The 21,747-nt window shown below is 33.4% G+C and overlaps 1 non-coding gene and 1 pseudogene across 1 annotated transcript; both read left to right on the forward strand.

The window, feature by feature from the left end:
- The first annotated feature begins 8,392 nt into the window (after positions 1-8,392).
- On the forward strand, positions 8,393-10,038 carry LOC118932253 (myotilin-like; annotated as a pseudogene).
- Positions 10,039-10,231: 193 nt separating this feature from the next.
- Positions 10,232-10,338, forward strand: LOC118932388 (U6 spliceosomal RNA). The gene has a single exon (XR_005032757.1). It is a non-coding gene; the product is annotated as a U6 spliceosomal RNA (small nuclear RNA).
- Positions 10,339-21,747: the final 11,409 nt, after the last annotated feature.

Consider the following 21,747-nt stretch of genomic DNA (forward strand, 5'->3'; position numbering starts at 1 on the left):
ACTATTTGAAGCAATCTGAAATACATTCAATACCTGTATCTCCCCAATCAGCTATGATACCATGTTAATAAAATAAAAATAGATGGTAATATATGTTGGTATATGTGGCTCACTTCCTTTTCTTCATTCATTTGGGAAAACAGTGAGAACTCAGAACTTACATGAAGACTGAACATAGGACAGGAATATAGGATAAATCAATATAAAATTTTACAGATTAAATGATAGGATGTGTAAATCTTTGTGGTGATTGAAGAAATTGGGTGGGGATTTAGATGAAATAGTATTGGCCATGACTCATTAATTGTTGAAGCTGGATGCCCGGTATATTTATATAATATTCTATAATAAAACATTAAAAAATACAAAAAAGATAGATCAATATGCAATTTAAAACTGTGAGTTTGCAATCAACCAAATGGTTGTTTTGACTTAATGCTGTATTTTAGTTCCCTGAGTGCATGAATTTCTCTTCCTCAACCAAAATGCAATTAGCATCCATGAAATTCTACAATTTTCCATTTGCCTTTGCCCACCTATAATAATTGTGGCTCAGGGCCATCTAAATTATTCATTTGATATAGTGAATATGTGATTATTCTTAAAACAGATCCTGTGCTCTTTTAAATTGCTTTTCTTCATTCTCCAGTTGGCCCAGACCATTACTAAGTTAAATGTTTCTTAATGAAGAAATCTGCCTCACTGAACTTTGCTTTATCGGCAAATCAGAAGAATAATTTGAAATTCCTGAAGTCTGGAACTGCATCTCAAAGTGAGATGGCAAAATGCTAAAATTTTGTGTCTCTTCCCTATGTCCTTTCTCTTAAATGCTTTTTTCTTTAGAAACAATACACTCTCAGAGGATATATTTTAAATCTGTAAACCTGTAAACAAGTAGTCTGTGTATTAATTATTCTAGGAAGTTGATTTTGGCAATTGAGACACAGACAGAATTTTTAAAAATGAATAGGAACATGCTGTATGGGGCAGAAGGAGGCAAAAAGAAAGCATAGAAGGTTGTTTCTGCTTCCTTCTCCCAACCTTCCCCCACAAAGTACATCCTGTAGGACAGAAGAAGCTGCTAATCAGTTGATAGAGTGATACTTTCTAGAAGGTGAAATCATTGTGCTTCTTCCATTCTTTAGTATTTTCTACTTCCTTTGGGTATCATCCACTTCCATGTGGTTAAGCCTTGCTGAAGTTGGCTATACATATCTGATCTCACTTGCCCTCTTACTTTGATTCCCTTTATAGAGGCAAATGAAGAAAATAAGGCCAAGGTTTAAGAAATGGGAAGTAAGGGTTTCCATTAAATTATGTGCTACATCACAGCCTTTACCAAATCCTGTGTAATGGTGTGGGTTTAATCTGTATGGCAGTAACATGGAATTTTAGTTTGGATATTGTTCCTTTCATATGTCCCTCTGTCCATGGGGTTTGTGTACATGTGTGTGTGTATGTGTGTGTGTGTGTGTTCGTTCAAGTAAGGGCCATCAGAGATCATTGGTAAAATGTTCCTAGTATCTTGGGTCAAGATAACATAAAACTACCACCAAAAACCTTAAGTCTACAGACTGTACATGCATACTCAGTAACGGCATTATATTAACATAATATTTTTTAATGGCTAAAGATTTGGTTTATTTTATGGAATTATCTCAGTGAACAAGTAATTATTCTTAAGCTTATGGGCCTGACTCAGTATAAAAGTTGGCTATGTAGGGGAGCCATTGGGGTGGATGGGTGGGGAGGAGGAGGGTGATAGAGGGGCATAAAAATCTCAGTCATAAATTGGTCATGGGAATGGTAGTGCAGCACAGAGAATATAGCCAATGATTCTGTAATAATCTATGTTGAAAGATTGTGACTGCAATAGTTGGAGTGAAGATTTAATAACATGGGTAACTGTTGATCCATTGTGTTGTGATGCATACTTGAAACCAATATAGTATTGAATATCACCTATACTTCAATAAAAAGAAAATAAAAATTGGCTATGTAAAAGTTGGTGCAAACATACCAAATTAGAACTTCAAAGTCACAAAATCTAGAAACATTTACTTTTATTTTACCTGTGTTTGCTTGAGCTTCTGGTTGACACAGCATGTCTCTTAAGATATGGAAATCCCTTCTTCTTTGCTCCCTTCAGGTGCCAGGAATTGATTTTGCAGCCAGCAGGAGTATCATGCCCAGCTGTGCCCTTTTCATTTCTGCTATTCCCTTGACTTTACCTGATAGTTAGGAAGCAATCACATAACCCCAACAGTGTTGAAATTGTAGTATTCTAAATGTCTCAGTTATGCGCCTTCAAACTTCCAAATACTCCTGACTATTCTGCTGATCAAGGACCCATATTTTACTAATCAAGTACCTTCATACAGAGACACTCATTTAGCTAAATTACTATGTGTTGTGATAAAGAAAAAGTAATTTTAATGCAAAACTTTTCACTATGGTGGTAAAATAAATATTCATGTAATTTATAAGTATAAAGTGAAATTAAACATGTAGACACAATTTATTTAAAGCATGTAATAAAGTAGCATTCTTTGTACAATTTTTAAATGAGAATTTTCCCTCCATTTTGAGTATAGACACAGATAGGAAATTTAAACTTTCTTTAAAATAATAAATATGAAGACATAATCAAATATAAAGTTTGGCTTCTACACTTACATTACTTTAATCCACATTCATTCTCACTTATTGCTAACCAGAGTAATTGCCCAAGAAAGTAGACCTTAAAAACAATTCATCAACTTATATGGATAATAGCACTGAAAACTCCTGTGGTGGACAAATGTATTGAGCTGTTTAATGTATTTTGTAGATTTCCATGGGGTGGGATGTACTCTAAAAATGTGGATACAGCAAATTTCCTTAAATCAGATTTCATATCTTTCAGATATACCAAAGCCATGGATAAGTGAAGTGTGCTGGTGGAAGGTATAAATGCGGGGCAAATGGAGCCACAGCCAGTAATTCCAGTGCCTCAAAATATAATACCAAGTAAGTCTTCATCTCTAATTATATTTCAATTGCTGAGTAGGACTTCATACTTCCTGTTCTTCCCTTTTTCTGAAGCACAAATGGATATTTATCTTCTCAAATTACATGTAAATCAGTTTGCTCAGTGGTTATCCAATTGCTTGGATATTCCACAGACAAAATATACCTACCCCCAAGGACACATCTACCCTCAGAGCATACCTAGTTTTGTCTTGGAATATCAGGGTGTTTGCAGTGTTGTTGTATGATGCAAAGTAAAGAAAAGTAATATGTACTGAGTGCTTATATGAGGCTGGGTACATGGTTTTATTACTGGAAAATAAATTTTAGTTGTTTTTGATTCTGTCAATGTACTGTACTCCATTGGTTTAGTTAAAACAACTGGTGTATTTAAGCCTTAAGAACTAATATATTTTCCCAGGAACTCTGTAAGAGAAATGCTACTTGATGTGTAGATCTTAGATCCACCATTTACATAATGCTATGCCCATGTCATCAGCTAGGAAATCTGTTAAAAATGTACCCTTAAAGTTTTAAGCAAAATGACAGCTGTTGGCTGTATTATGGAAAATAAATAAAATGGGTTCTTCTTGGTTATTTTTCTAATAGTACAGAAAACATTTTATGCTTGTTGTTTGTTAAAAGGATATTATCTCAGAGAATCATCTCTTATGCCATGTTGTAATTGATGCTGGCTATTATGCAACAGCCCCCATCACATCAAACCACTTGCTTCTGGTCTAGCATCCTTCCATTTACCCCATGCACAGGCTCCAGAATCATCTATTTAAAATACATACTGATCATACTTCTTCTCTGCTCAAAGACATCTCATGGCTTCTTATATATATTTTAAAATGAATTCCAGTTCCTTATCGAAGTATTAAGAATCCATAGAAGCTGGATATGATCTCTCTCTCTATCATTTCTCTCCTGCAGTTCCACTATGTGGGACAAAGTCATTGCTTTATCAAATGTATTTTGAAGCTGTACCAGGGTTTAATCCAGGAGATAGAATACTCTCTAGGTATTTTAACAAGAAAGAAATTCGATACAAGGACTTAAGGTACTACAGAACTGATGGAAATGCTATAGGCAAAACCACATTCTAACTTAGGGTCCAGGAATAGTTCCCATGGCAGTGAAGAAAGGATTTACTAGGGCAGCCACTTCTCTGAAGCCGCCGCAGGAGCTTATGTTAGAATCTGAAAGCCCCTACCAGAGCTGATACCTGACTGAGAATACTGAGAAACAGGCCTCGGACTGAGCTGCAGAAAAAATACCAGCTGATTGGGCTGAAAGCTCGTCTCTGCTTCATTTCCTCCTTTCAGTTACCCTTTCCATCATCACGTTGGGTAAAATCAGCTCCCTCCTTTGGGGAAAGAACACAGTCTTTGGGAGACAGTCGTCCTACTTGACACCCTTCTGTTTTATTTAGAGGATTTCTTTTTATGATTATCAGCATTTAATTGAGTGAGGTTCTCTAATGTTTATCACACAATCTCATTATTTAGGACAGAAAATGTTCTCTGATAGAATAAATAGTTTTAAAGGACAGAAAGATGATTTAAGAGTATGGGAAACTGAGAAACAATTTAAATGTCTGAAAATCTGAATTTGTTTCCTAATAGTTGAGCACTATAAGAAGGATTATTTTATGACCTGGCCACTTTACATAGGTTATCTATTAATCTTTTCAAACACTTTCCATCCACTACCCTTGTAGGTATTCTTATCCTAATTTAATAGGAGAAAAAAATTAATCTCAAGTAAAGAGATTTGTCCAAGTTTAAATAGAAAATGTTAGCATCAAAGCTAATTATTAACTGTTACCAAGCCTCTTACTTATGTAAGATAACACTCATTTTTTACGTTTAAAATTTGTGCTAATAGAAAACATTAAAAATGTATTGTGGCTTAGCATTGTTCAAAACTATGGAAGGGAGGTAAATGAAAATGAACATGTTTTAGTTAAAGTCAGTAAAAAGGTAATTCTAAGTATATATGATTTTGAAAGAATTATGTTATTTAAATGTAGTAGAAAGAGTTATTTGGCAAGTATTCAAGTTACAGGGGAAAAGCAATAATATTTCACAGTGTGGACAATTATTGGTACAATGTGTACTTTTTTCACCTTAATAATTGCATGTTCCTTTCTGTCACATCTACACAAGACAGAATAATTAAAGTACTTTAGCTGTATTGTAGAAGGGACATTTGGTTTTAATTAACATTGGACCATAAGAAAGGCAATTTGCTTTATATTACCACTCATTATTTGATGCGCACACACACACACACACACACACACACACACGTACACAGAATCTGTGCACAGAGGAGCAACTATGTGAAATGCTACAAAGCTCAATCTGGAATTATACTAAGTCTGCCTGAAAATCTACAAAATGTTTTATGCAAAAAATTCCTTTCTTCTCTTTGACATTTTAGACAATTGTGTGGCATTCTAATGTAAAATTACTTAAAAGTAGAAGTCATTTTTGTAATGATTAGTCCAAAATTGAACTGGACATTCAAAAAAGCTACCTCTTGTTCATACGGCAGGAGTAGAAAGCCAGAACTCACTAAAAACTAAAATCACTATGCATATTCATTTTAAGTTAGACTTTAAACAAAACTGAAACTTTAAACTTGTCTAATATACTTTGGAGGAAAAGTTTATCTTATAATTGAGTAATTTCAATTAAACTTATTTCATGTAGGATAGGAATGTATTCAGATAGCCTGTGTAATAGACTAACCTTATTCCCTCACCAGGAGGATATTGACCATGTGTATCTGTTAGCTTCATCTGAATAACAAACCCCTCCAAATCTTAGTGGTTTAAATTAACAACCATTTTCTTAACTCATGATTCTGTGATTTGGCATTGCGCTGACCTTATCTGGGAAATTCTTGTTTCAGTGGGGCTCACTCATTGTCTTAGCTCAACAGTATGGTTAACTGGGGAGTAGTTATGCAGAATGACTGAAACTGGGAGAATGTGTCTGTTCTCCATGGCCTGTCATTCCTCAGGAGACCAGAAGGAACTTGTTTACATGACAACTGGGCAAGATTCCAAGAAAGAGTGGATGTGACTCTGGACTCTTGAGCCCCTAGACTCAGAATTGGCATGTTGTCACTTACATGTACTACAATCTCTTAGCCAACCAACTCACAAAACCAGCCCATATTCAAGAGATGGAAAAAGAAACCCCTCCTTGTTGGAAAGAAATTCCAAGCTACTGTGAAAGGGTGTAGACCTAAGAAGAACTGAAGGATTGTGGCCAGTGTTTCATTATTCTGCCATATTGAGAAATGAGTTTTGTTGGTGAGATAGTTCTCTTAATAATAAAGAAAACAAAGTAGACTTCAGAGAAGGGGTGTGTATGTATTGCTCTTCCAGTCTTCCCCAACTTTTTTCAATGTCACCTTTGGCTCAGCATAAATACCTCCTGTGACTCCTCAGATTTCTTCCCATAACCTTAGACTGATGCTCTTCAACAGTTCTACACTTTATCAGTCCAGTTGTTTTTAACATCCAGAAAGTACACATATATCTACTGTGGTCCTTCTGCACACCCCCCAAAGTTGATTTCTTGAGAATCTCTTAGGAAAACCCAGATCATTCTGTATTTTCACATAGTTTCTCACATCTGTAATAGTCTCAAATTTACTTATTACTTTTAGATGTATTCTCAACAGCTAAGGTCTTCCCTGCATAAGTCTCATTGCCTTGAAAATGTCTTCTCTAATCAACTTTCTTTTCAATTAAATTTACCTTCATTTGAATTCATATAGGGATTATCTATATCATATGTGTTTTAAGTATTTGTTGATAGAAAAGATTTTGTTATCTTCCCATCTCCATTATAATACCCTGTAGGTCAAGGATAACATCGTTTCCTTTGTAGCATTTATACAGTCTACTACTTTAGGTATCTAATTATTTTGGTTGTAAATTAACGTATGTCATCAGTATGTATATGTGTATATACACACACACATATATATATGTAAATACATATATACATGATGCATGCAGAAATAAATATATGCATGTGTGCATAAATGTGTGAATATAGACAGATATAAAGATAAATGAAAAATGGATATTGACAAGTTACCCATTTGTATGTCAAGTAAAAACAACATATTCTTAAAATTTCAGTATATTCATAGACTTAGAAACACACTCTGTTCCTTTTTCACACCTTGATATATTCCTGATTAACAGTAATCATTTATATGTATGTGCATAATAGTGTCCATGGTGTGACTTTAAAAATTATTTTTGACAAGAATGATAAAATTTATACTCTGAATAAAGAATTAATAAAGGGCAATGAAATGTAGAATGAAATATGAACAAAAATATGCTGGTGAAGTATTTTTTTAATATAATGCTCAGCATATAAATGAAAATAATAACTAAATTTATATTCTAGATTCTGCCAGAAAAAAAATATTTTTTCTAAATAACAACAGAATAAGAGTTATTTTAACAGTTGTGATTTTATCATACTTCAGTAAAATAGGAATCAAAATCCTAAATTTCTTCAAATATCAGAGATATTAATTGATTTGTTTTAAGATTGAAGAGGAGCCCTATTTTTATCTTGATGGCTTGTGGTTACATATCTCTGATCATACTTAAACTATAACCCTTGCCTCCTTCAGAGATACTAATAGAGTAGTTGTTAGGAACTGAAGCTCTTGTGTCAAATTATCCTGGAGTTAAATCCCTATTCTATCACTTAAATATCATTTTTGATAATAAGATACTTAAGCTCTTGAGTGCCTGATTTTCTCATCTGTGAAATATAAGAATCACACCTTTATTTCTGGTTATTGCTAAGTAAAAAAATGCATGTGTTATAAAAGTGGTAAAGAGTCAGCAGTCAACTCAAGATGATGATAAAAATATCTGCTGAACTCCCTTAACTTGTCTATGTTCCAGTGTGTGTGTATTTTAAGAAGAGTTAGTGACTTTTTCTTGGGCTTGCTTTATTTGTTAAAAATGGGAATTAAAAGTAAATACTTTATGGTAATATGCATATACATTAATAAGATTAATATGTTTGCATGCTCCTAGAATGGTTTCTACTAAATGGACATTTAGTCCATGTTAGCTTCCTTTTAAAATGAATCTTGAGGCCAAGTTGTAGCAGTAACTATATTAGCAGGATATATAATGAGGACAAAGCTAGGCAACTGTGAATGGTCTGTGGTGCTCACTTAAAGTATCAATTGTGCCACAAGGGCCATGAGAGTCAGAACATAGTATGGTGCATAAGGCCAGCCACATATATGGATAATAATACTAGTGAGTCTATATTCTACCATTTTAAAAATGAAGAAATCAAAGTTCAAAAAGCTTACCATGCCCGAAGACATAAGGTAGGTCTTTCAATTAGGTCCAACCAGGTCTTTTGATTACAAAACTCATGATTTTCCCTTATTACACTACTGTAACATTAATTCTCTTTCTCTCAATTTCTCTCTCTCTCTCTCACAGACACACACACAATTCTCTATTAAAATGTTTTTGTTTGAACAAACCTACAAACAGAACACTTCTAGTTTAACCTCTAACACCTGCTGATCTTTACCTCATATGCTGATCTGTTTTCACCTATCAGCATATGACAAATAAGTAATTGGAATGTTTTTAAAGTAAACATTTCAAGAAGGCCTTGGGCATTTATAACTGAAACACCATTTATAATATTTACAAAGTCAAATAAAATGTAAACTACTATAACTCCAAAATTATAGCTCATTTATAAAGCAAATCATTTATGGGATTTAATATATACTTCTAAGCACTCAAATTATTATTTTAAATTACATTTTAATAATAAGCCTCATTAGACACTTGGCTTTGAGCCTTATTTGAAAGACCATCCTTGCTGTTTTTAAAAATTATTTTTGCTTCCATCTTATTTAATTAGTAAGAATCAATAAGACAAATAATGCATATAAAAACATACCTTTGTGAATACTTCTATCTTCTCTAGCCAGACCCTAAAGTCTTCTGTTATCCTCCAGACCCCAATGTGCAGAGCAAAGGTTTTCTGCCTCCTCACTAGTGATCTGTCACAACACGGTGTTCTCCTCTGCTTTTCCTGCTTCTCCCTGGCAGATTTCTGGGTCTAACTTGAGTCAGAGGGTTACAGGCACTTGCAGCCAGTGCCCCAGTCAGCTTCCTTGGCTCCATATTGCCATCACAACCCATATTCAGCAGGAGTAAAATCCTTCCCACTGTGGACTCCAGCCATAAGCAATACACAGGGGCCCCACCTGTAAATGATAAGCCATCCCAAACTGCAGATGCTAGGCCCACACCAAGGATTCCCAGCCACGAAATATAATGACCAAGGAGAGAAACTTGATACAAGATTTGGAGAGAAAGCTGAAATGTAAGGACAGCCTTCCTCATAATGGAAAACAGTGGCTAACATATCAGGAGAAAGATGGCTTGCAGATTGCTAGGACCACAGAATGCTGCTGCTGTGTTTTGAGCTCAAATGGCAGTGAGACATGAGATTTACCACAGCACAACTCAGGGCATTCATTGCTACAAGTTCCTGTGTCACAAGAAAGAGATAAATCATCCTCAAAGGGATATGTGAATGATCAGGGTATAATCCAGGAGAATAAATGATCATAATACTCACCATGTTTCATTCAAGTTCCAGAGAACACATTGATTGAAAAAGGAAGATTCTGCAGAATGAACTTCAAAGTGAGCAAACTGCCAGCTCCTTTCGTGTCATGCTATATATATATATATATATATATATATATATATATATATATATAAATAGAAGACCAGTTCAGTCAGATGACCTCCACAGAGTGATGGTGTCTGAGGACAGTTTCATTCACTCATCTTTGAAGTAGTGAGAGCTTTAGATGTGAGGCGCTTTTGCATATGTTGCCATGAACAGAGCAGGAGAAGCCACTTTTTGGGCAGGTGGACACCCTTGCAAAAGAATATGAACAGCACCAGTGTTTATCTGCAAGCCACAGAACAAAAAGCTTTCAACAGAGACGAAGCTAGAATGGCAGATCTTAGTAGGACCTCTGCCAAAGCTTTTCTGAAAAATAAATCATGAAACTGTACATTTCCACACTGACCAAATAAGGTTATAGCATGGTACTATAGACTAGTTATTTCACTGATAAAAGATGTACAAAAAAAAAAGAGATGCTGGGTGTGCTCGCTTTGGCAGCACATATACTAAAATCGGAACGATACAGAGAAGATTAGCACGGCCCCTGTGCAAGGATGACACACAAATTCATGAAGCGTTCCATGTTTTTTAAAAGAAAAAAAAAAAAAAGAAGAGATGCTGGGTGATATACTGTGTCTACAGTTAAGGAGCTAAGTTAATGAGTGACCACAGGTAGCACAAGGTTAGATGTGACAGCCCATCCAAACCAAACTCTGCCAACTCCTAAGTAGTTATGTGTTCAACCAGCATTCAGCAACTGTTTAGCACTTAACAGCAAAGGTTTAGATGTGAAACTGGTTGTTAACCCAGAAAGAGAGTTTCAGCATCTTGCAGTTCAATCCAGACTCTTATGAAAGTGAAAAATTTGAATAACTTGACCAATGCTTTTTTAAACATACCTAATGCTTATAATAAAGTTTACTGGTACTGCTTTCTAAATACTGTTTAACTGGTTTTCTCTTTACTCACTAACATGGTATAGATTGTCGGAGTGTTCTATAGTTTTATGTCAAAGGAGAATAAAATTCACATAGTTATCTACCAAAACAAGTAGCTATTTATCTAAGTGATTCTTCAGATAATAACACCCAAAAAGGAATCATGATTCATTTTATTCTTTCCTCTGAGTGAATTTTGCCTCTTTGCAGCTCTATTCATAATTTTCCTACATATTTTCCATCAGATTCATTTTTAACAAAACATTTTTTAGAGTGCTAGATAAATCATGGTAACTTTTGAAGTTAAGATCGGGAACAGTGAACCCCAGGGGGAGTCTATAATCACACAGTAAGTAAGGCATCACCTCATTCTTACCTGTGCTGACTCTTAGAGTAATCACATCAAGATGCAAGCTCTTTCTTTTCTGCAAAAGATGATCTATAGTTGATTTGTGGAAATCAAAATATATACCTTAATTTTAATTACTAATTCAAAATGATGCATAACAAACATAACAAGTTAAATTTTAGCTGCCTGAAGAGGAGAATAATATTTTAGTAACTAATAGGCCAGGCGTTATGATGCTTTATATGTATTATCTTATTTGCCTCTCAAAAAACCTTGCATGATCAGTGTTATCCCTACTTTACAGATGAAAAACTAAGATGCAAAAACTCAACTCACTTGTTCCATGTGATATATCTATAACTGAGAGTGCTAAGAATGTTTCCTAGCTGGCATGATTCAAAAATTAATGTTTTGATGTCATGCAGCCTTCTTAAGACATACTTTTTAAATTAGTATTTGGGTTACTTAAAGTCATATTTAAAAATGTGAGTATAATAGTCACAACTAAAATTCATAGGGCATTAAGATAGACAGTAAAAGATTTCTGCAAAGTCATTGTTTTAGGTCATATTTATAGGTAACTTATATAAAGCTACCCAAACCTTCATGAAAGGCAAAATAATTTATTCCATTTCTTTTGGTTATAGTACAAAAATAAAAAGGTGCTTTTTATTTTAAAGTGTCTCTCCCTAATTTAATCTTGAATATAAAACAGAAAATCCTGTTTCTCAAGCTCAAGAAGATGGAGATGAGGTTAGGTGGGTAAGGCCAGCAGCAGAGGCAAGGAGCCTTATTAGATTTTCCAGCGTTTCTGTAAGAATTGTTAAATATGCCCAAGGTGACCTAAGCATTCAAATAAAAAAGATAAAATGGATGAAGGTTAGGATTAAAAGAAACCTTTACAGAGATTAAGTGTTAATCGCTCATTTTCAACTAATAAATCTTGCTAAAAACTGAATTTCGGATTACTTAATATTTGAGATACTATATAATATAATACAGATTATATTTATTATAAATAGAAATAGAAAAACCTATAAATGTTTTTTTCTGGATGATATTCTTCATTTCACAACATAAACAGGAGCTTAAAAATGAATAACTCCTGTTAAATATTGTGCTACTCTCAGAAATATCTAAGAAGATAGTAGTATGTAATGCAAATTGCAATAGGATTTCTCCCTCAATGGAAAATATTTGCACCATTTATATTTTTATGTGCATCATAATTGTAAAAATTATTACATTAAAGCTCTGAATAAATCCATTATTAATAAGTATGATTATTAAAGTGAAAGCCCATTTATATTTATCTGAAATCTTAGTTCCTTATTTTCCTTGCATGTTTTTGTTAGATTTAGTTTGTTCTTCTCTGTAGATAGATAGATTCATTATACTCAAGTCTTTGAAAGAAGTGGATAAATAAAGCTTAATCAATATAATTTAATTTTTTGTTAGCTATAGCCATTTCTTCTTTACTTCGTTGGCTTCCAAGCATTATTTGAAAGGAAAAACATTACATCTTATTAAAAATCATATCTTGACATATTTGATGCCTGTGCCATCTAATTTGTATATTGAGCAAAATATCAAACTATTATATTAATTTGTCATTTTGGTTTCCTTTAAAAATACAGTATGTTTTTGATTTTACCTTGTAGGATCCCATTCTTTTCCTTCTTCTTCTCTCTTTTTTTTTTTGATAGGGGTAATCAGATCTAAGAACATTTTTAGGATAATAATTGCAGGTAACTAGTTTCTTTTAAAATTTACTATGCAAATAGAAAAACCTAAAAATCCTTCAAGAATAAAAGTGATAGAGTCTCATCTCTAATCATTGAGATTGAAGCCAATAACAGGGTGCTGTGAAAAATTTTTCCAGATGCTTCCTGTGTATTAATATTTAATTAATAACAGGCTTTGACTTCAGGAATGTCAATTTGGGATGTAGGCTGTACAAGGGTAAAATACTAAAAGGTGAAAAATAAGCTAGAGAGTTCATAAGCCCAATTGATATCACTTAGTGTTGTATTTCTTTCAATATGAAGGTTGACTTATTTTAATTAACTAAGTTCACAACCAATGAATCATCTTCTAGCCTTCTGCTATAATCTTTCCCATGGGGTTACCATTTCCAAGACTATAATAATATTCTACAAGGTTTCAGAAATTTCTTCAAATTATAATCATGACAGACTAAGTCATAGGACATGGAAGGCTGTACAATTTAATGGGTTAGTAGATATTGAATATATCTTCTATTTTTTGAAATTACCCTCTTCAAGTTTCTTGTAAAAAGTTTATCAAACTGCGCACATACATTAACATAATAGGAATACAGCTACATAACAAAAGCAGACCTACAATTACCAGCCATATCCAGTGAAACCAAGAAAACCAGTTAGGTACCCTAGGCATCTGTGAAAACTTATCAATGATATGATGGATATTGTCTAACTGAATTTGAATAGTTTGAGAAAAATCAGACAAATTAAAACAACACATTCCTGGGAACTGTTCACATCCCATGTGTTCTTTTAACAGTAGATAGTCTATGGTCGCACGATTTTGGAGCACTGCAACTTGCACTTCTCCTAATTCTTGATTGAGTTCCAACAGTATAGATCCAGTCAAATTTGTTGTTTTACTGTATGCACAGGCCAGCTTAGATATCTCCTTCATCATTCCCATGGCAAGTCCAGGAACCGGTGGGATGACTGCAGCTACAACTGCAGCAGCGCCAGGATCTTTGTTGAAGTTTTTTGATGTTCGTCTTCTGAAATGACTCTTCCAGAGGACGTTGATGATGGAAGTTCTTCTTCATATCGTATCTTAATTAGTTTTCTGTGTACAGAGGGGAGGCTTAGAACCTCCACCCCCCCTGTTTTGAGAGAAATCTTCTGCATCCGTGGATGTTTAGTTGCCCTTGTCTAGCTTGGATTAATACTTAGTCTATAGGCACAGACCTAATCATCTACATTGGCCCTCTTACAGCACTAAATTATGTTTTCTACCTTTATCTTGCATCTACCTACCACCTCAGCATTTTATTAATAATAATAATAATAATAATAATAAGGGAGAAATGTGGGATTCACATATAAATCAAGTATAAAAATAAAACAAATAATCATATCTGACTTGATTGTTTATAGTTCATGATGAGTGATCAAAACCAAAAGTTTCTGTGATATGACTGCCCTTGCACTGTTCACCATGTAAGAACTTATTCACTATGTAAGACCTTGTTCACCATGTAAGAACTTGTTTGTGATGCTTCAGAAGATTGGAGACTGTTGAGATATAGGCTTGGGGTTGATTAATGACTGTGCATTGAGTCCCCTATACAGAATTTTATTGTTGTTAACAACCATTTGATCAATAAATATGAGAGATGCCCTCTCAAAAAAAAAAAGAAAATATTTTCAATAAATATATTGGAAAATTTTTTTAAAAAAGTTTATAAAACTGTGTCTACATACATCTGTTAGAAAAATTAATGGTTTCTGCCAGCCACATTGTACAAAACTTTGATCCCTTTGAAAATTCTCCCACCCTTTGATCCCACATTGCCTTCAATTTATTTGATCTTACCCCATTCCAGTAAGAATAATTTGTTTGCTGTTTTTTTACTCCAATAGAATGTTATAGCTACTTCTATCTGCACTTGTATCACTATGCTATCATTTTTTGTGTATATTCTTTCGTCAGTTGTTTCAGGGCGAACTTTTTGAGGTCAGGGGCATCATGTCATTGTTCTTTTTTCATGTGTTCATTTCATTTACAAGCTGAATTATACTTGAAACAAAGAACATTCTTCAAGGAATGTTTCTGAAGAATTTCAGTTTATAATAGGAATTCAATTAATATTTGTTGAATTGACTGTATGTCTTTGTTCTTATTGAACAACATATTATAATTTAGAGAACAGTTGATTACAGTAGCTATAAGCATTAGATGTGAGACAGCCTGCCTCTAAGGGAACACTTTCTTCTAGCCTCTCAAGGTGTCATCGTTACATATTCTTGCTTTCTTTGAAATTTTGAGTCCCATTAATTCTATGGCAAGCAATTGTTTGCATATTTGAGGTTGATTTTCGTCATTCTTATTAACACTAAATCAATATTTGTGGAGGCAGCAATTTGTCTAGACAAATTTCCTGATCTCCCAACTTTTCTTGCAACTAGGGGTGCATTATTGCCAATGGAATGAAAACCAGAATTTCTCCTTAGAGCTCAAGCAATTATTTTAAAGAGGACAAATTCAGCTGATTTGGGTTTTTGCTTCTTGTAGTTAAATATTTGAATAGGAAGATTAAAGTATCAGAATTGCCATATCCTCCCAGAAATGATCTGAACACTTAAATAAGTCTAATTGGATTAAAACTTTTTTCTATTTCATGAAAATACACCAGGAAAAAGGTTGTAGTAAATAGTGTGTTGAATAGAATGAAAAATTCCTAAGTCTATTTTATAATTTTCAAAAACTGTATTTCCAAATGACTTCAGCTTGATTGCATAAAGGTAGTTTTAAGAAGAGAAGGAAATGTTTCCAGTTGCATTTTTATATTTGATGAAGAAAAGATTATCTCATATTCTTGAGAATACTATTTATAATATTTAATAATAGGGCTCAAAAGTAGCATAGGATATGTATTAGAAAAAACTCAAAATGAATATATAGATATTTGAAACTTAATTTATTGAAATAATCTAGTATTTATAACTAATGCTTAAAGGATAAAGTTAGTAGCTTTATTTATTTAACAGAAAGAAACCAATAAAGGACTAATCACCCAACATAAAATTAAATTGTGCAAAATATTACTTGCCAATGGAGAAGCTATTCCAATAACAATAGGAGACTCAAACTATTATAACACACAAGAGGAAATTTTGAAAAACCATAGAATGCTAGATGAACTCATGCAGATATCATATTATAAACTATCTAAAACATGGGTAGTGAGGCAAATCTCTGAAATCTCCAAAAGAGATTCTGTTCTATCTCAAAAGATACCCTGTGATGAAAGCTTCACTATCTCTTTGCAAAGTCTGTCCAGCGCTTAAAAATTAATAGAAGTCTATTAGTCTGTCTGTCCCAGCAGAATACTCTTTACATTGTTTGAACCCATTGTCATATAAGAAATATGAACAACAAGCCTTTGTCCTCAGAACAAACCATTTTGAAAAGCAAAGACACTTATTTGGTCTTTTGATTATATCTTTTCAAGATTATAGAAATCTGAATTAATTTTCTATAAAAATCTTTAAAGTTATTTTTATTATCAGTGTTTGCTCCAGATAACTTCTCAAACATGAGACTAATAAAGCATAATAAAACTGTATAGTACTAGGTTTAAAAATAACATGAGGGGTCATTTAAAGTTGACCATTATACTATCACCAATAAATCATCATCAAGTAGTCTCTAGCTTCTGGATTGTTTAATAAAGGATTATTTACTGTTCTCAATTCTAAATGAATCAAATAAACATTTTTTGTTGTTGTTGGTTACTATTCTCTTCTACTCATGAGAGCCCTCTACCTATTTGAACAGTTGTTATGTTCCCTCTAAAGAATTCTTTCTATTCTTTAGGTTAAATCTCAACTACCTCAAGTAGCTCTAATTTGAAGAAGACTTTTAATTTTTTTCAGTGTGACAGTAGTACTTTTGAACAATATACATTGTCAAAACTACTTTTTAAAAATCATGTCCCTTCCCACATCCAAGACAATAAACCTTTGTGTACAGTTGATTGAACCCATATGTGATCCTTCACATGAATCACCGTTTTGTTTTTTTGAAAACTCTAAATCCTTACTGTTGGCAGCACATGGAAAGCTTTCTGTAAACACTGTTGAGCAGAGAGGTGGGTGGGTAAGAGAATTAAAAAACACATTAAATTAGTTTTCTACCTCCAGATAAAACCAAGTTGGCATCCCCTTGTATTTACAGCTCTTTTTAAACAGCATTTTTTAAATTAAATTAAGTTGAAGAGGTTATTTTGAATTATCCATTACAGAATTCTCCCTGAGAATAATGGAAATCTCAAACTTTGTATTTTGGAGGGTATAGTTTGTTTTAATCAGGATTATTTTTCTTCATATCCAGCCTTCCTTTAGCTCTCCAATAATTCCCTGATGTCCTCTTGGTTCATTGCCTTCACTTCAGACATCTAATCCCTACAGTGTTAAAACTGTGGGAATGTAATTTACCCAAGTCAATGTATTTAAATTCATGTCTTTTTAAGACCATCTATTCTACTTAAGACTTAAGCTCATCAAATACCCCTTATTATCTCCTTTATAGCTTTATAAGAATTCTTCTGGGTAAAATAGTCAGAAATAAAAAGATAGCTGAGAAATTAATATGTGTCTCCTATCGTTTCCTTCTATTTACAGCATTTTTCCAAGCTGCAGGAAGATGAAGTCTTCATGTTTATTCTTTCATGAAGGGTATCTCATTATACACTTCAACTTTTCAGTTGATTTTCTTCTGTGTTAATAAAAATGGCCTATTGGTATCTGAGATACACTGTCTCTTTATGTATCCATTTAAATCATCCAACTTTGATACAATGCATTTTCAGGTTTCTCATCAGTAGAAGGAATACAATGTATAGTCCCTCCAGCTTAGTCCTATTTTGTGATTTTACTTCTCTTTCTCTCTACTTTTATTTTAACTCAATGAGTCTTTAGTGTTCCTCCAGATTCGTATTTTGACATATGTCAACATCATTTATAATAAGTCGGTTTTATTTAGCATACTATACTTCATTGCTTTTTTTTCTGTCTTCAATTTCTCCTAACTTTACTTGCTAACTTATTTCATTTACTATATATCTTAAGTGTGTATCTTCATTTTTTGCATATGTGTACTTTCAGTGGATAATCAAATGGATTTATTTATTTAGCATTTACTTCATTTAATATTCTTGATTAAATACCAACTTTTTTAAGAATTTTCAAAGTTGAAGACATAAATATGAAAATGACAATATTCCTAACCTCAATTATCTATCAGAAGAAGATACAAAATTTGAAAAAGTATAATTAATATTTATGCTGCTCTCTGTTAAAAGAAAAGAACATTTCTCTTCCACTCTAGATATCATTCTTCTCTTCCAACCTCATTCAGTTTGAATGTAAACTCCTTGAATCATTCTTTTTCCAGATTGAGTATGATAATCAACCTCTGTGGTCTGACAGCACCCCATGTATAATATAGCTAAGCTGCTTATCATGAAATATCGTGATACTGGGTTGCTTGTCTATCCCCTTAAGTCCTGTGGGCTACTGGAATACATACATACATCTCTGTATTCCCAATGTTTAGAGTGCAGAGTAGATGCTCGATACAGTACTTTTGAGTGCCCAAATGAATGAATGATTATGCTCTGTCATAAAGATGTGAAATACCATTGGAAGATGGTTGGATGATCTTTCTTTGTACAATATTTTTTGTTTGTCTTTTATTACAATGAGTTCTTCATTTTCCTGATGATATTTTTATTTGTCCACATCAAATTTAAGAAATATCTCTGCATTTTGTGGAATAGAGATTTGTAGATTATTTATATTCTCCTTCTTAGAGTTACAATATTTTCTAGTTGAATTCCTCCTGAGAGATGTTTAATATTATTGCTTTTCTACCAAAATAAGATTAAATTTAATGCTTATATTGTTTACAATTATTTGAGCCAGTCCCATTTAAAATGATCTCTGTTGATTACGTGGGTGTCATGACTGTCAGTTAAAGATGAATGGAGATCTCATATTAATTTACATTTTAAGAAGGATCTTCTAGCAATTCTCATAATAAACCCTTTAGATGAACACCAGCCTCATCTTACTCTGTCCCGAATTGTAGAAATGTTTCCCCCATATTTTAGAGCTCTCTAATAGCACCATTAAGTTGCTATCTCAAACTTATCACTATTCATTTTTATAAATGACCTTGTGGAATATGCTTTTGTAATTTGTTGTCACTGAAGGTCCCTGAGATACCTGAGTGGAAGCTCCCAAGAAACATAAGGGGCTACATGGTTTTCTGTTTGTAGACATCAGGAATGAAAAGTTGCTAGGATGAACAATTTAGTTACAGTTTTTTGTTAATACAAAGATAAGAAATATATTTTAATTCCCGATTTAATTTTATCTACTTAACAGTGTATGTAAGTAATGAGTGAGGCAAAATGATGCTGATTGATCCTAAAACTCAGTTGTGCCCCCAAATTTTTTTAAAGATCTTATGGTTTTTAAAATGAGTTTTTATATGGCCTCTTCAAATATCTGTGGTTATGTATATAAATATTATCATTTGTGAAATAAAATATCTGAATATCCTGAAGCTATGAATGAAGTCATCTAGTTCCTGCTGGTACATTTGAAAGTCAGTAGCTAACTTGAGACTCTATAAAGGAAGGTAACTGAGGCTCTAGACAAATGATGTTCATGAGCTCAGTTTGGAGGAACTATTGGAATACTGACAGCTGTCTGTCATTTGATTCACTTGACTGGTTCAAGGACTTTTCTTCTGCCATCACCAGCTCCTTGATAAAATCAGTAGTATTTTAAGAGAGAAACTGAAGGAGAGTTAAATTGCCCATGAGATTAAGAAGAGCTAAAGCAAATAGATTGTTTACATGGCTAATTCCTTATCCAGCTCTGAGCACAGTGTTCTATCTAGCAGAAATTGAAGCTCAAGCTTGAGGATAATTAAACATTTTCTGCTGCCAGAAGAAATGATGAGTTCATGAGATAAAATGCCACAGAGCATGTTCCTGTCTTGAGATTTTCACAAATAGTCCTATAAGAGATACAGTAAATTTAGGCAGATTTCCTACATTGTCTTTTAACTAAAAATAAGCATGAATGAAATTGGATATCCTTACCCCTTCTGCCCTACTTCCTAGGTGGAACACTAATATCGATATTACTATGACTAACAATAATACTATAGACCAGTTATGTGTCTCATCTCCTTCTCTTTTTTTTTGTAATAGAGTCACAGGAATGCATAGTGTTAGCTTATGATATTGTGCTTGATAAACTTGTAAGCACAACAAATTTTTACTCATTTGAATCATAAATATTACCAATCACTTCTATTATTAGGTTATATATTATATTTTTTAGAATAATACTGATAACTTTCTTCACTTTCTTCATCTATTATAGGATGTATTTTAAGCCATTAAAGCAACTTGAGGAAAAGAGAGTATCTTAATAGTTGAAGTGAACATTTTATCAATGTGTATTCACACTTCCCATCTCATCTCCCTAACAAACAAACCTTTGTTGAACATTCCTGATTGTCTTCCCTAAGTATTACTTCACTTGTGCTTATTTTCCTTAAATCCTTAGCTGACATATGCAGGTGTATGTACACACTCATACACACACTTACACACATAGATAAAGGCAGAATCCTTTAGAATAAAAAGGTAAAGTGTTATTTAAACTCTAAATGAAATAATCTTATCCCATATTCCATTTGCTAAAGAAATATAATGCCATTTTCAAGTACGTAACATACCAAGCATTATCAAGTGATAAATCCATTATAGAATTTTTGAGAAATATTTACAATGTCTATCAATTAACAAGGATAAAAGTGATTCTGAAATCTATTTTTGATTGAATTTTATACAATTGCCAATATTTGATTACTTGTGACATGTAAAACTGACACATGTACTTCATTTATAGTAATACACACATTTATATTTAGGGGAAATGATAAACTTGATATTTACCATTATGATAAGATACCCCAATAATGTTAAAAAACCTGTTAAAAGACTAAATTCAAGTAACTTTTAAAATTAATTAGCTTTACTAATAAGCAATTCATGAATTGGTAGCCTCCCTTCTAGCAAATAGAGACATGCTCCAAAGGGCTACAGAAAAGCAGATTTTAAAGGCAGGATAAGAAAGTCCTAACAGGGAAAAAAAAAAAAGATTATTTTGGGTGAGGTCTACTTCATCCTGGGACAAAAGGGTCTTATTAGGTGGATTCCTTTGGGGGATAGAGAGGACACATGTAGCACTGACTTATTATCAATCCTGACTGGAAAAATCCTAACGGACTGCACTTCAGGGGGGTGGTTGAAACTGCAGTTAAGTTAGGAATTAAGCCCGGGTTTGGTGACTTGGTCTGGCAGGAGTGATACCATGTTGAGCCTGGTCTTTCTTTTTAACATTACTTACACATTGTTTCATTTCCTGTTGTTTAGAAAGTGTAATGTCACCAATGGGAAATATACCATACATCTTCTGTTGTTGTGAAAACTTCAACTTTCAGATGAAAAATGCTTTCACCTAAATAAAATTCTCAGTTGCCATTTTCAGCCAGCTTTCAGCCAGCTTGATGTACAAGAAAGGGCTTGGTCTGTGGAGTCGGGAAAGACAGGTTAGGATGCTTGCTCTGCCATTGTGTGACCTTTGTCCTCCATGGTCTTAACCTCTCTGAATCTGATTGTCTCTATTATTTATTAAAAGGACACCAGAGCCTTGCTCTGGGTTTAAAATTTGTAACACATATGCAATACCTAGTTCCATGTCCAGAACGATGTATGTACTCCCTCCCGCTCACCTAATTTGTAAGCATTAAATATGTCTTTGATATAGGTCATGCATTCTGTCTTTCTTTGTGTTGGGAGCCTAGAAATGCTTTGGCTGTGCCTTTCTTGATTGCTCTCTTTACA

The sequence above is a fragment of the Manis pentadactyla genome, chromosome 2 (assembly GCF_030020395.1).
Source record: "Manis pentadactyla isolate mManPen7 chromosome 2, mManPen7.hap1, whole genome shotgun sequence".
Classification (NCBI taxonomy): domain Eukaryota; kingdom Metazoa; phylum Chordata; class Mammalia; order Pholidota; family Manidae; genus Manis; species Manis pentadactyla.